Source organism: Panthera pardus, unplaced genomic scaffold, assembly GCF_024362965.1.
Source record: "Panthera pardus isolate Hobbes unplaced genomic scaffold, ASM2436296v1 HiC_scaffold_19, whole genome shotgun sequence".
Lineage (NCBI taxonomy): Eukaryota > Metazoa > Chordata > Mammalia > Carnivora > Felidae > Panthera > Panthera pardus.
The window spans coordinates 11,054,444-11,068,839 of record NW_026526754.1 but is presented as its reverse complement, the minus strand read 5'-3'; the positions used below and the strand labels follow the sequence as shown (position 1 = coordinate 11,068,839).

General features: G+C 37.8%; 1 long non-coding RNA gene across 1 annotated transcript in view; it reads right to left on the bottom strand.

Moving 5' to 3' along the window:
• The window catches only part of LOC109270685 (uncharacterized), a 202,317-nt gene extending 198,449 nt beyond the window's left edge, over positions 1-3,868 (bottom strand). The window contains exon 1 of the long non-coding RNA XR_002081638.2: positions 3,149-3,868. This is a non-coding gene — a long non-coding RNA (uncharacterized LOC109270685). The remainder of the gene's footprint in view (positions 1-3,148) is intronic.
• Positions 3,869-14,396: the final 10,528 nt, after the last annotated feature.

Here is a 14,396-nt window from a genome sequence, read left to right as displayed (position 1 = left end):
CAATTGCACCAACAAGCATAAAATACCTAGGAATAAATCTAACCAAAGATGTAAAAGATCTGTATGCTGAAAACTATAGAAAGCTCATGAAGGAAATTGAAGAAGATATAAAGAAATGGAAAAACATTCTGTGCTCATGGGTTGGAAGAATAAATATTGTTAAAATGTCAATATTACCCAAAGCTATCCACACATTCAATGCAATCCCAATCAAAATTGCACCAGCATTCTTCTCGAAGCTAGAACAAGCAATCCTAAAATTCATATGGAACCACAAAAGGCCCCGAATAGCCAAAGTAATTTTGAAGAAGAAGACCAAAGCAGGAGGCATCACAATCCCAGACTTTAGTCACTACTACAAAGCTGTCATCATCAAGACAGCATGATATTGCCAAAAAAACAGACACATAGACCAATGGAATAGAATAGAAACCCCAGAACTAGACCCACAAAAGTATGGCCAACTAATCTTTGACAAAGCAGGAAAGAATATCCAATGGAAAAAAGACAGTCTCTTTAACAAATGGTGCTGGGAGAACTGGACAGCAACATGCAGAAGAATGAAACTAGACCACTTTCTTACACCATTCACAAAAACAAACTTAAAATAGATAAAGGACCTGAATGTGAGACCGGAAACCATCAAAACCCTAGAGGAGAAAGCAGGAAAAGACCTCTCTGACCTCAGCCACAGCAATTTCTTACTTGACACATCCCCAAAGGCAAGGGAATTAAAAGCAAAAATGAACTACTGGGACCTTATGAAGATAAAAAGCTTCTGCACAGCAAAGGAAACAACCAACAAAACTAAAAGGCAACTCACGGAATGGGAAAAGATATTTGCAAATGACATATCGGACAAAGGGCTAGTCTCCAAAATCTATAAAGAGCTCACCAAACTCAACACCCAAAAAACAAATAATCCAGTGAAGAAATGGGCAGAAAACATGAATATACACTTCTCTAAAGAAGACATCCGGATGGCCAACAGGCACATGAAAAGAGGCTCAACATCTCTCCACATCAGGGAAATACAAATCAGAACCACACTGTGATACCACCTCACACCAGTCAGAGTGGCCAAAATGAACAAATCAGGAGACTATAGATGCTGGAGAGGATGTGGAGAAAGGGGAACCCTCTTGCACTGTTGGTGGGAATGCAAATTGGTGCAGCCGCTCTGGAAAACAGTGTGGAGGTTCCTCACAAAATTAAAAATAGACCTACCTTATGACCCAGCAGTAGCACTGCTAGGAATTTACCCAAGGGATACAGGAGTACTGATGCATAGGGGCACTTGTACCCCAATGTTTATAGCAGCACTCTCAACAATAGCCAAATTGTGGAAACAGCCTAAATGTCCATCAACTCATGAATGGGTAAAGAAATTGTGGTTTATATACACAATGGAGTACTACGTGGCAATGAGAAAGAATGAAATATGGCCTTTTGTATCAACGTGCACAGAACTGGAAGAGTGTGATGCTAAGTGAAATAAGCCATTCAGAGAAAGACCGATACCATGTGTTTTCACTCTTATGTGGATCCTGAGAAACTTAACAGAAACCCATGGGGGAGGGGAAGGAAAAACAAAAAAAAGAGGTTAGAGAGGGAGAGAGCCAAAGCATAAGAGACTCTTAAAAACTGAGAACTGGGGGCGCCTGGGTGGCGCAGTCGGTTAAGCGTCCGACTTCAGCCAGGTCACGATCTTGCGGTCCGTGAGTTCGAGCCCCGCGTCCGGCTCTGGGCTGATGGCTCGGAGCCTGGAGCCTGTTTCCGATTCTGTGTCTCCCTCTCTCTCTGACCCTCCCCCGTTCATGCTCTGTCTCTCTCTGTCCCAAAAATAAATAAAAAATGTTGAAAAAAAAAATTAAAAAAAACAAAAACAAAAAAAAACCTGAGAACTGAGGGTTGATGGGGGGTGGGAGAGAGGGGAGGGTTGGTGATGGGCATTGAAGAGGGCATCTTTTGGGATGAGCACTGGGTGTTGTATGGAAACCAATTTGACAATAAATTTCATATATTAAAAAAAATAAAAAAAATAAAGTTTCACGATGAAGTAAAAAAAAAAATTAGTTAAAGCCATTCTTTACATCATACACAAAACTAATTTTCAGGTGAACTAAACTTCTAATGTGAAAAAATAATGCTGGAAATAGTTTAGAAGACAATGTACGATGGACATGTTGGTGGAATTTCACATTAAAAATCATCTCAATATAAAACATCCAAAAAATTAAGGCACATAAATTACTTTAACTCTAAGTGTTAAGAATTTTTCTACTTTTTACGTTAATTCAAGACTCTGGATACAATCAAAATCTTGTCAACTTATTTCTCATATACCTGTGTACCCACATACTAGCCTCACCTGTGGAGGGCTTTCCTAACACTTTAAAAAGCATTTCAGTGACTTCTCTAAAATTCTTAAACCAATGCTCATTTAAAAGTGTTGCTACTAATGCAACTGCTTCAGACTTCTCAATTCCCACTTCCTTCAGAACTTAAGTCTCAAAACAACTCAGAAGCTAAATGCCTTTTTTTTTTTAAATAAAACACTTATGTATTTTTGCTACTTAACTAAAAAATAGAAATAAACTTTTAGAACTGGAGTCCTATCGACATCCACACTTCCAAGTGGACTCTAAAATTCCCTGACATTGCTATAAAATTTGTGTGGGCATCAATCATATTCTATACAAAACCTCCAAGGTTTTTCTTGGTTCTTAGAGGGGACTACGTCCTCCTTCCCACCAAAGTTAAGAACCTCCGTTCTAGAGGCTAGGCACTCGACAAGTTAAATTTTCAAATTAGAAATCGAGGATTTTCATAGTCATAGACAGGAGATGTTAAGGAAAGCTGTCCATTTACACCATAAAACTCCTGAAATGGTCCCGAATCTCCCTTTGACATTAAATACATTGGGGAGTGGGGGGAAATCATGTCATTCCAGACAAAGAAGGTAAAATTTACTGAAGAGGTTTTAACCAGTGGTTGCTTTTGTTTGAGATCAAGCCTCAGAGTCTAACTGTACTCCAACACATATATGAAATGCATGTATCGATGGGTCCGACCAAGAAAATAACCGTGTTTTTGATATGAATCCATCATCATTCAGAGTCAGCAACTGCAACAATAGTTAACTTACATTTCTGTGGTGCTTTATAGAGCGCTGTCACGTGCGCTCTCCACGTGACCTTCACTACATTCCCACTTAGGATAATTAGCACAGCAGCATCCTCTTTCTCGATGAGGAAAGTTTTAGATTCAGTTTGTGAGGTGCGGGACGCTCACCGATCTCTGCCGAGGCATTTTTTCCAGAGACAAAGGAAGATGTAATGTTTCTTTATGATACTGCTGGTGAGGGAGACGAGGATAGAACTGTGGAAGACATCAGTGGGGAATAAAGTGTAGTTGGTGGTAGTTGTAAGCACGTCAGAGCTGGAGAGTGGTTTCTGGGAGAGGCACTAAAATAAGAGAGAAGATGGCCTTAGGAGGAGCCTTCCTTAAGGGGCGACTGAACGGGGGCAGCCGTGCAGTCTCTGAATCGAGAGAAAAACGACGCCAGGTCAGAACCTAGAGACTGAAGAGTCCGCGAACAGAGGTCCCGCCTCAGGCGAGTGAAGCAACCCGACTGAAGTCCTCCAGATCGAAACGGCCTCTTTGACTCAGTGTCCCTCCACCTCCGACCGCCCTTTTTGTCATTTTCCCTTCAGTGTCGCTCACCACAGCTTGCTGTCTCCAGTAAGACGCCCAGCTCAATTGTGCACCTCAGGGACTCTACGCGCCACAAATTCAAGTGTGAGGTATGGAATCTCGCCGCCCCAAACGTCTCCTAGAGTGAAGGAGAGACGGGCCAATCAAAGCCAGACCGGCTCCAGATGCCCAAATCGGTGGGCGTGGCGAAGGCATGCAGGAGGGAGGTTACTGAGTTGCTAAGACGACGGCTTCCGGGTGGGCGGGCCGAGGTGACTTCTGGCCGGAAGACGAGACTCCGCGGGAAAAGCTGCCCCGCTAGGTGGACGAGGAGCTGTCAGGGTGAGGCAGTTTCCTCAAGAGTAACGGCGGGCCTCTGCTGGGGTCACACCACCGGCCTTCGTTTCCTTTACCCTTCTCTCTAACCAAACGATATTCCTGCCCAGTTACAAAGTGCAAGTTGTTTCCCTAAGGTAAGCGTGGGGTAATCCTATCTCCTCGTTAAATGGGTTACGGAAACTCTAGTCCACTGTGTCACACAAGGAACAGGTACTCAAAAAAGAAAAAAGTGAAAATTCAGTAACTTCTTACAGTGCGAATTTTTTACTACATTGTATGCGTTTTGTAGTTTTAAAACACTGAGTGCAGTTCGAGTTAAATTTTGGTTCTTCCTGACTGCAGAATTCCATCTACCCGAGTAATGGACAAAGACCAGAATTTTCATGTTCTCTGTAGCAGTCTCAAAGCTTGTCTGACTTAAGTTCTTTTTTTTTTTTTTTTTTTAATGTTTGTTTATATTTGAGAGGGCGGTTGGTGGTACAGAGGATCCCACGCTTTGTGCTGATGACAGAGAGCCCAGTGGTGTCTCCAACTCCCAAACCTGGAGGTCATGACCTGGGCCCAAGCCAAGGCTTCACTCACTTAGCCCCCCAGGCGCCCCCTGCCTTAAATTCTTAATCTCCCATAAATCTGAAGGCAGAGGGTAAAATGGACAGTTGCTTTGAGCCTAAACCATTCCAAGAATCAAACTAATTCAGCTGAGTCTCCTTTCTTTAAGAGAGTCATTGTAACCTAAAATAATTGAAACCAGGTGCTAAATATGGTGCCTTTGGTTCAACGTGTGTCTCATTTGATGATGTTGGTCTCACATAAGTCTTATAAAAGTAAACATTGAAATGATAGAAGAGAAGGCTTTCTACAGACAGATAATTTTTTAAAAAAAAACTTGTGGCTTTAAAACACATCTTTTTTTTTTTTTAATATGACATTTATTGTCAGATTGGTTTCCATACAACACCCAGTGCTCATCTCAACAGGTGCCGTCCTCAATGCCCATCACCCACCCTCCCCCCCCCCCTCCCATCAACCCTCAGGTTATTCTCAGTTTTTAAGAGTCTCTTATGGTTTGGCTCCCTCCCTCTCAAACTTTTTTTTTTTTGTTGTTCTTCCTTCCCCTCCCCCATGGTCTTCTGTTTAGTTTCTCAGGATCCACACAAGAGTGAAAACATACTGTATCTGTCTTTCTGTGTGATTTATTTCACTTAGCATAACACTCTCCAGTTCCATCCACGTTGCTACAAAAGGCCATATTTCATGCTTTCTCATTGCCAAGTAGTATTCTATTGTAAAACACATCTTTTAACAAATCACACAAGTCATTGTTAAATTCCAGTCACCAAAATCTAAAAGAAAACTTCAGCAAAACTTACCTGCTTATCAGCAGGAATTTATTCCTCTAGACTTAAGGCACAGAAGCATTAATGAAAGCTTAGATCTGTATGTGTTTAGGTTCCTGCCAACCTCTTTCTTCATATTCCATCTTCAAAACTACCTGCTAATGAGCACTTTTCCAGCAGCTTGGATGAAACATTTTGAATAACTTCCTCAGCCTCTAGGTTAGAAATTTCATTAAATAAAAAATTAAATACATTAGAATGCTTAGGTATGAAACATTAATGAACTGTGTAATAAGTTCTTCAGAAGAGGAGGCACTTAAGAAAACACAGGCTACCTGCATCGTGAAGCCATATAATGTGATGAGATTTGATATATAGGCAAGAGATCAAAAAATGGCCAGAATTTCAAAAGAGAATGTTCCATGAGCTGCTTAACTGCCTTCACAGACCATTTGAAAATAAAACTGAATCTCAGCAGAAGCCCAAGAGACCTTAGAGATGAACCACATTCTTTGGATGTCAGTATTATACTGAACAAAGCCAGTTGGAATGTTATTTATCTGGCAGGAAAAAAGATGCCTAAATTTTATGAGGACGTAGTCATTAATTTAAAAATACATAGTGGCTTTAGAGTTGAGAAAAGATACTTGTTAGATGTACCTGTACTTGGAAAAAAAGTTTTCTCTAATAGACATATTTGACTTTGTACACTTTTTCTTACCTGCATGTTCTTCCCCCTCTGCTTAGTTGCATCTTAATTTTTAAGACCTAGGTCAAATTCTGAATCTTTTGAGATGTAGTCCATAGACAACTCTGACTCCAGAGAACCTATAGAATTATAATGTTGTCTTTTTTTGGCATTTTTGCTTTAGGGACTGTACTGTTTCTTTTTTATGTTGTTAATCGTATCTTCTGTATAATTTGCCTGCTTTACTAGATTCTAAGCTGCTTAGAATGGTATTCACCAGTGTACCTGGAAGAATGACTTGAACATGTTAAACATGATGTTGGTATAAAAAAGCCTAAGTTAGAGTTAATGTTAAATATAACTGGTAGCTGTATTAGTTTGCTAAGGCAGCCTTAACATAATACTACAGACTTGGTGGCTTAAACAACAGAATTTTATTTCTTTATGATTCTAGAGAGTAGAAAGTCCAAGATCAAGTTGTTAACTTCTCTTTTTGGCTTATGTAGATGGCCATGTTCTGCCTTTGCCTTTGCATGGTTTTTTTGTATGTGCACATAAACTATGCCCAAATTTCTTAAAAGGACACCATTCATACTGGATTAGGGTCTTTCCTAAAGACCTTATTTTATCTTAATTACCTCTTTAAAGATCTTATTTTCAAATAGAGCTGCATTCTGAGGTGCTGAGGGTAAGACTTCGACATAGGAATGTGGGGGTTGCACGCAATTCAGCCCATTATAATAGCCAACACTCAAAAAGCAGAAGTGGTTGGGAGCAGTTCTGTCACCCTTAGAAGTCTCTTAGAAGTATATAAACTTAAATGTGTAAACTCAGATTAGTGTAAGATAATAGGGAGTAGTAGAGCCTGTGGTATATCAGAGAATATTTGCCTAAGCAAGACATTTAAATTAATATTTGTGTTTTTTTTTTTTTTTTTTGTTATTTTGAGAGTGCACGTGCGAGCAAGCAAGGGAGGGACAGAGGGAGAGAGAGAATCCCAACCAGGCTCCATACTGACAGTGTGGAGCCTGACACAGTGTTCACAGTGCTCAAACATGACGTCATAACCTGAGCTGACATCAAGAGTTGGACGTTTAACCGCCTGAGCCACCAGGAGCCCCTAAATTAAAATTTGTAAATAAAACACACCTCAGATTTGTTTGGGCTATCCACACAAAACAAACAGGCTGACTGGTTTTGGCTTACAAGGCATTGGTTTGCCAAAACCACCATCATATGATTTCATTTGGAATCTATAACCTTTTATGGTAGATACTGGACATATTAAGTATGTTTTTGCATATCCAAAGGCATTTTCCCCAGGTCCCATTGGTTCACACATAACTTTATGTGGAATACCCATGTGGAAGGAACTTTGCCGAATGCTTTACTGTGATTAAAATCCATAAATTTGGCCTTATATCCAAGAGTTACAGGGACATCCTATTTTCGAGGTAATTGAATGCATAACTATGCATAATTTGGGGATTTTTTTTTTTTTGGTACAGCTGTATCCTGTAAATAGAACTCAGAATTCCTGGTCAGATTATTTGCCCTCAAAAGGTCAAGCCTTTGCCCTGAAGTACAATTGTAGAGGACATGAGATATATACAAAAATAATTATAGTGCAAGATAAAAGTGAGACGATAAGAAAATAATAGATGTGCTGTGGGAAATTAGAGGAGGAAAAGCTTTTTTCCAGCAGGGTGTGTTACTAAAGGTATTTAGTGCAGTTAGAATTAATCTTTCCTAGGGCACCTGGTACTTCTAATATAGCATTAATCAGTGTATTACATGGTACCTACTTGCGTATGTTCACACCTCTCCCAATGCACTCTGAAATACACAAGAATGTCTTAGTCTTTATATGTTCCAGTCTGGTATTGTCCAAAAGTTTCAAGAGTTGCCTGGGGAACTTTTTAAAGATAAGTTTCTCAACTCTATTTCTAGCGATTCTAATTTAATAGGATTGGAGGGGTGGTAGAGAATCTATTTTGAAGAGGCTTCTCTCACTTAATGACTTTGGTTATCAGCCCTTTTTGGAACCTCCTGCCCCAGAACACCTAGGATATAGTATGCTCTCAAATTCTTATCACATTAAATGAGCAGAGCTGTGACTTAGTAAAATTAATAAGGATAAATTAGAGTGGAAAATATCCTAGAGGCAAAGAAGTCCTATTACAGATGTCCAACTAAGAGATTAAACCACCCTTAACTAGGGCAAAGGCCATAGGAAAGGAGAGAAACAAGAAATTTTGAAAAGGTAGAATCTACAGAATTAGATGAAACTTGATATAATGCAGTAGTTCCCAAACATAGTGTGCCTAAGACTTATATGGGGTATTTATTTAAAAAGCAGATTGCCACACTCTTGTATGAATTTTTTTTTCAGTTAGTCCAGGGTAAAGCACAGGAATGTGCATTTTTTTAACAATCCTTCCACATGATTTTGATTTAGATTATTTTATCTAATTTAAGACCTCAGTTTAAGAACACAGTGATCTGTTGACCATTGTGAGTAAGAGGAAAGATTGAAAAATAGTTCTAAAGGTTAAATCGTGAGTAACAGGATTAGCCATTAATCAGTTTTTGGTTTAGAGAGAAATAAAGTTCATCCATGAAAGCTCTTTGGCAAGTAAGAAGAAATGGGCTTTAAGAGCCTGGGAGAGAGGTAGAGGGCAACGAAAAAATTGGGATCCTTTGTGATAAAGATTCCCAAGAGAGATAAAGGAAAGATTCCTAAGAGAGATAAAGGAAAAAGAAGAAAGTCATGGGGAAAATTGGGGGGATTATTTCTCCTTTGAGAGATTTTGAAATGAAGGAGGCAACATGTGAAAGAGAAGGTGGGAGAAAAGTTGGAAAAAACCAAAACCAAGAGTTTTAAGTAAAGAATGTGTACATCATCTAGTGTGAATGAGAACTACAAGGGTTGTAGGGTGAACATGGAGAGACCTCTGAGATTGACATCTATTTGGTACCCTTTAATAGGAGTTTTGCAGAACTGTGTGGTTGCTGTGAGTTGAAAAATAGATGGCAAGAAAATCTAAGCTAGGGATTATTAAGCATAACTTACCATGTGAAGAGAATAAGTATCTGCACCCCCATGTTCATAGCAGCATTATTTATAATAACCAAACAGGGAAACAACCTAAGTGTCCATCATTGAGTTAATGGATTAAAAAAAAAAAAAGGCTATGCTATATATATGATACAGTGAATTATAAGTTAGCCATAAAAAACAAAACAAGGAAATCGTGCCATTCTGACAAAAGGGATGGACCTTGAGGGCATTTTCTCATATGAAGTAAGTTAATATTGTATGATCTCATATGTGAAATCTGAAAACAAAAGTCAGAAGAGGTCAGATTTTAGGTTACTGGAGGCAGGGGGTAGGGGAAATACAAACTTCTAATTATGAGATAAGTACTAGGGATGTAATGTGCATTATGATGACAATAGTTTGCACTGCTGTGTGATACATATGAAAGTTAAGAGGGTAAATCCTAAGACTTCTCATCATAAGGAAGAACTTTGTCTCTCTGGCTTGTTTTATCTATATGATGGTAACTAAACACTGTGGCAATTTCATAGTATATGTAAGTCAAACAATTATGCTGTATACCTTGAACTTGTACAGTGATGTGTACCAATTATATCAATAAAACTGGAGGAAAAAATGAGAGATTGTCATTATATGAAGAAGGTAGCACAGGAAGATACTTATAATCTGTTAGAGATGTCCATTTTTTGTATAGTAGAAAATAATTTTTAAGACCAGGATCAATGGAGGTAAAAAGATAAAAGGATCACAGTAATACTAAAGAGTAAACATGCTTCATTAGCAAAACCTGGGTTTTTTTTTTTTTTTTTTTTTTTTTTAGGTCTTTCCTGGATAGTAAAGGAAATGAATAATAAGCCTAATTAGAAGTTCCCTTTTTAAGAAGTAAAACAGAAGAATAAAAGTTTCTGGAATAGAGTTTTATTTTAATATAGACTTTAAAGAAGAAAAATTTTCAAGTGATAGCCTTTGTAGACTTACCAAGACAATGGTTTTAAAACATTATATCTTATATGCCAATCTTACAAGCTATCCATAAGTACATAATTAGTATAATAGTTTATATAAGAGGTCTGTATTCAAAACTCAAGTCTGCCTCTTGTAGATGTGTGTACAACCTTGATTAAGATCCTGTTAAATAGGGGCGCCTGGGTGGCTCATTTAGGCATCCAACTTTGGCTCAGATCAAGATCTCACAGTTCGTGAGTTCGAGCCCTGCTTTGGGCTCTGTGCTGACAGCTCAGAGGCTGGAGCCTGCTTCGAATTTTGTGTCTCCCTCTCTCTCTCTCTCTATGCCCCTCCCCTGCTTGTGCGCTGTCTCTCAAAAATAAATAAAATATTTAAAAATAAGATTATGTTAAATGAAATGGAAATTTCTAATACTTCATAGCATTAAATGAAGTGATAGAATGTTAAATATGTTCTTGCCATATAGTAAGAATTAAATAATGGTGACTCTTTTATTAATTGAATGACCTTTTGCAAGTTACTAATTGCTCTGAATTTTTAAGTGTTCTCTGTCAAATGGTAATAGTTATATAGTTAAGGACATTCATAGAACAAGGTAGAGTTAACAAGAATATTATGTTATTAGAAAACGGGGAGTTAATCAGAGGGTCTTGTAATAATGCGTAGCACATAAAAACACTCAGTAAATGGCAAATGGTATTGTTATGTCAAAAATCTAAAAGTAATATCACTTATTTATCTCAGTTGCATAGAGCTTTGAAATACATTCTTCATATAGTCTTTTCAACAGTTTTGTGAGATAGTCCCTTTTCAGATGAGAGAAAGTTTGAGTAACTTAGAGTCAAAAAGAAGCAAAGTCTTCTCACTCCCAGGCCAGTGCTTTTACCCATCATACAATATCTGTCATCTAAGTCACAAAGGTTATTTTTTTAACTTTATATTTTGAAATTTTAGATTCATGTGTGGTTGCTAGTAATAGTACAGAGAGGTTCCTTGTACATCTTCACCCAGTTTCCCCCAATGGTAATGATATCTTATGTAACTATAGTATAACATCACAACCAAGAAATTGTTACCTAATGACCTTACTGAGATTTTACCAGTTTACATACACTAATTGGTGTGCGTGTGTGCATTTATTCTATGCAGTTATCTGTGTGTAGATTAGTGTAACCACCATTATAGTCAAGGTACAAAACTATTTTCACCACAGGATTTCTTATGCTACATTTTTGATAGCCACAGCCTTTCCACCTAGATCCCAGTTACTATGCCCTAGCAACCACTAATCTGGTCTACATGTTTACAGTGTTGTCACTTTGAGAATGTTACATAAATGGAATAATACTTGTAACTACTTGAGATAAATTTTATTAATAAAATTTACACGTAAATTGTATCAAAAAGAAATACAGTTTTTAAGTTTTTATTTTAATTCCAGTTAAAATACAGCATTCTCTTAGTTTCACATGTACAATATTGTGATTCAACAATTCCATTACATCTCCCAGTGCTCATCACAAAAAGTGTACTCCTTAATCCCCATCACCTATTTAACTCATTCCCCCCACACAACTGCCCTTTGGTAATCATCAGATTCTCTGTAATTAAGAGTCTGTTGCTTGTGTCTTTTTTTTCTCCCTTGGCTCATTTGTTTCTTAAATTCTACATGAGTGAAATCATAGGGTATTTGTCTCTCTCTGACTTCTTTTGCTTGGTCTTATACTCTAGCTCCATCCATGCCGTTGCAAATGGCAAGATTTCATTCTTTTTTATGGCTGAATAATATTCCTGTGTGTGTGTGTGTGTGTGTGTGTATGTACAACATCTGTATCCATTCATCAGTCAGTGGATACTTGGGCTGCTTCTGTAATTTGGCTATTGTAAATAATGCTGCTATAAACATAGGGGTGCACATATATCTCTGACTTAGTGTTCTTGTATTCTTTGGGTAAATACCCAGTAGTGTGATTGATGGATTGCAGGGTAGTTCTATTTTTAACTTGTGGAGGAACTCCATACTGTTTTCCACTTTGGCTGCACCAATTTGCATTCACACCAACAGTGCACAAGCATTCCTTTTTCTCCATATCCTTGCCAACACTTGTTCCTTTTGTTGTTGATTATAGTCATTCTGACTGATGTGATACCTCATTGTAGTTTTGATTTGCATTTCCTTCACGATAAGTGATGGTGAGCATTTTTCATGTGTCTTTTGGCCATCTCTAAGTCTTCTTTCGAAAAATGTCTATTCATGTATTCTCCCACTTTTTTAATCGGATTATTTATATTTCGGGTGTTGAGTTTTATAAGTTATTTATTTCGGATACTAACCTTTTGTTCGATATGTAATTTGCGGATATATTCTTCCATTCTGTAGTTTGCCTTTTAGTTTGGTTGATTGTTTCCTTCACTGTGCAGAAAAGTTTTATTTTGATGTCCTAAGAGTTTATTTTTGCTTTTGTTTCCCTTCCATTGGGAGATAATACCTAGAAAAAGTTGCTACAGCTCATGTCAGAGAAGTTACTGCCTGTATTTTCTTCTAGGATTTTTATGGTTATAGGTCTCACATTTAGATCTTTAATCCATTTTGAATTTATTTTTGTGTATGATGTAAGAAAGTGGTCCAGTTTCATTCTTTTGCATTATTTCTGTCCAGTTTTCCCAGCATATTTTGTTAAAGAGTTAATTTTTTTAAAATATTTATTTTTAAGAGAGAGGCAGAGAGAGAGAGAGAGGGGGAGACACAGAATCCAAGGTAGGCTCATAACCTGAGCCAAAGTCAGACACTTAACCAACTGAGCCACCCAGTCACCCCTGAAGAGGCTTTTACCCATTGCATATTCTTGCCTTTATTAGCGAAGCATATATGAGAATAAATTGACCATATAATTGTAGGTGTATTTTTGGATTTTCTGTTCTGTTGATCTATGTTTCTGTTTTTGTGCCAGTAGCATACTGTTTTGATTACTGCGGCTTTGCAGTATAACTTGAAGTCTGGAATTGTGTTAACTCTAGTTTTGTTCTTTTTCAAGATTGTTTTGGCTATTCAGGGTCTTTGGTGGTTCCATACAAATTTTGGGATTGTTATAGTTTGGTGAAAAAGTCTATTGGTATTTTGATAGGATTGCCTTAAATGTGTAGATTGCTTTGGATATTATAGACACTAAAAATATTCTTCCAGTCCATGAGCAATGGAATGATTTTCCATTTCTTGGTGTCATCTTCAATTTCTTTCATCACGGTTTTATAATTTTCAGAGTACAAGGCTTTCATATTTTTGGCTAGGTTTATTCCTAGGTACTTTACTATTTTTGGTGTAATTATAAATGGGTTTATTTACTTAATTTTTCTTTCTTCTTCCTCAGTGTTGGTATATAGATGTGCAACAGATTTCTGTACATTGATGTTGTATCCTGGCACTATATGGAATTTGTTTTTTAGTTTTAGCAGTTTCTTGGTGAAGTCTTTCAGGCTTTCTTTATATAGTATTTGGTCATCTGCAAATAGTGAATGTTTTATTTCTTCCTTACTGATTTGGATGCCTTTTATTTATTTTTGTTGCCTGATTGCTGTGGCTAGGACTTCCAGTACTATGTTGATTAAAGTAGTGTGGGTAGACATTCTTGTCTTGTTCCTGACCTTAGAGAAAAAGCTTTGTTTTCCCATTAAGTATAATGTTTGCTGTGAGACTTTAATATATGGCCTTTATTATTGTTGAGGTATGTTCCCTCTAAACCTACTTTGTCGAGGGTTTTTATCATGAATGCATGTTGTACTTTGTCAAATGCTTTTTCTGCGTGTATTGAAACGATCATATGGTTTTTATCCTTTCTCTTAATGATGTGATATATCACATTGATTGATGTACAAATATTGAGCCACCCTTGCAACCCAGGAATAATTCCCACTTGATCATGGTGAATTCTTTTTAAGTTTATTTGAGAGAGAGAGAGTGTGTGTGTACACGTGCGCGAGCACATGGGCAAGTGAGGGGCAAAGAGAGAGAGAGAGAGAGAGAATCCCAAGCAGGCTCTGCAGTGTCATTGCAGAGCCTGATGTGGGGCTTAAACCCATGAACTGTGAGATCATGACCTGAGCCAAAGTTAGACACTTAAGCAACTGAGCCACCCAGGCACCTCCAGGGTGAATGATTTTTTTAATGTGTTGTTGGATTTAGTTTGCTAGTATTTTGTTGAAGATGCTCGCATCTGTGTTCTTCAGAGTTACTGGCCTTTAGTTCTCTTTTTTTATGGTGTCTTTATCCAGTTTTGGTATCAGGGTAATGTTGGCCTCTATTTTTTTCTTT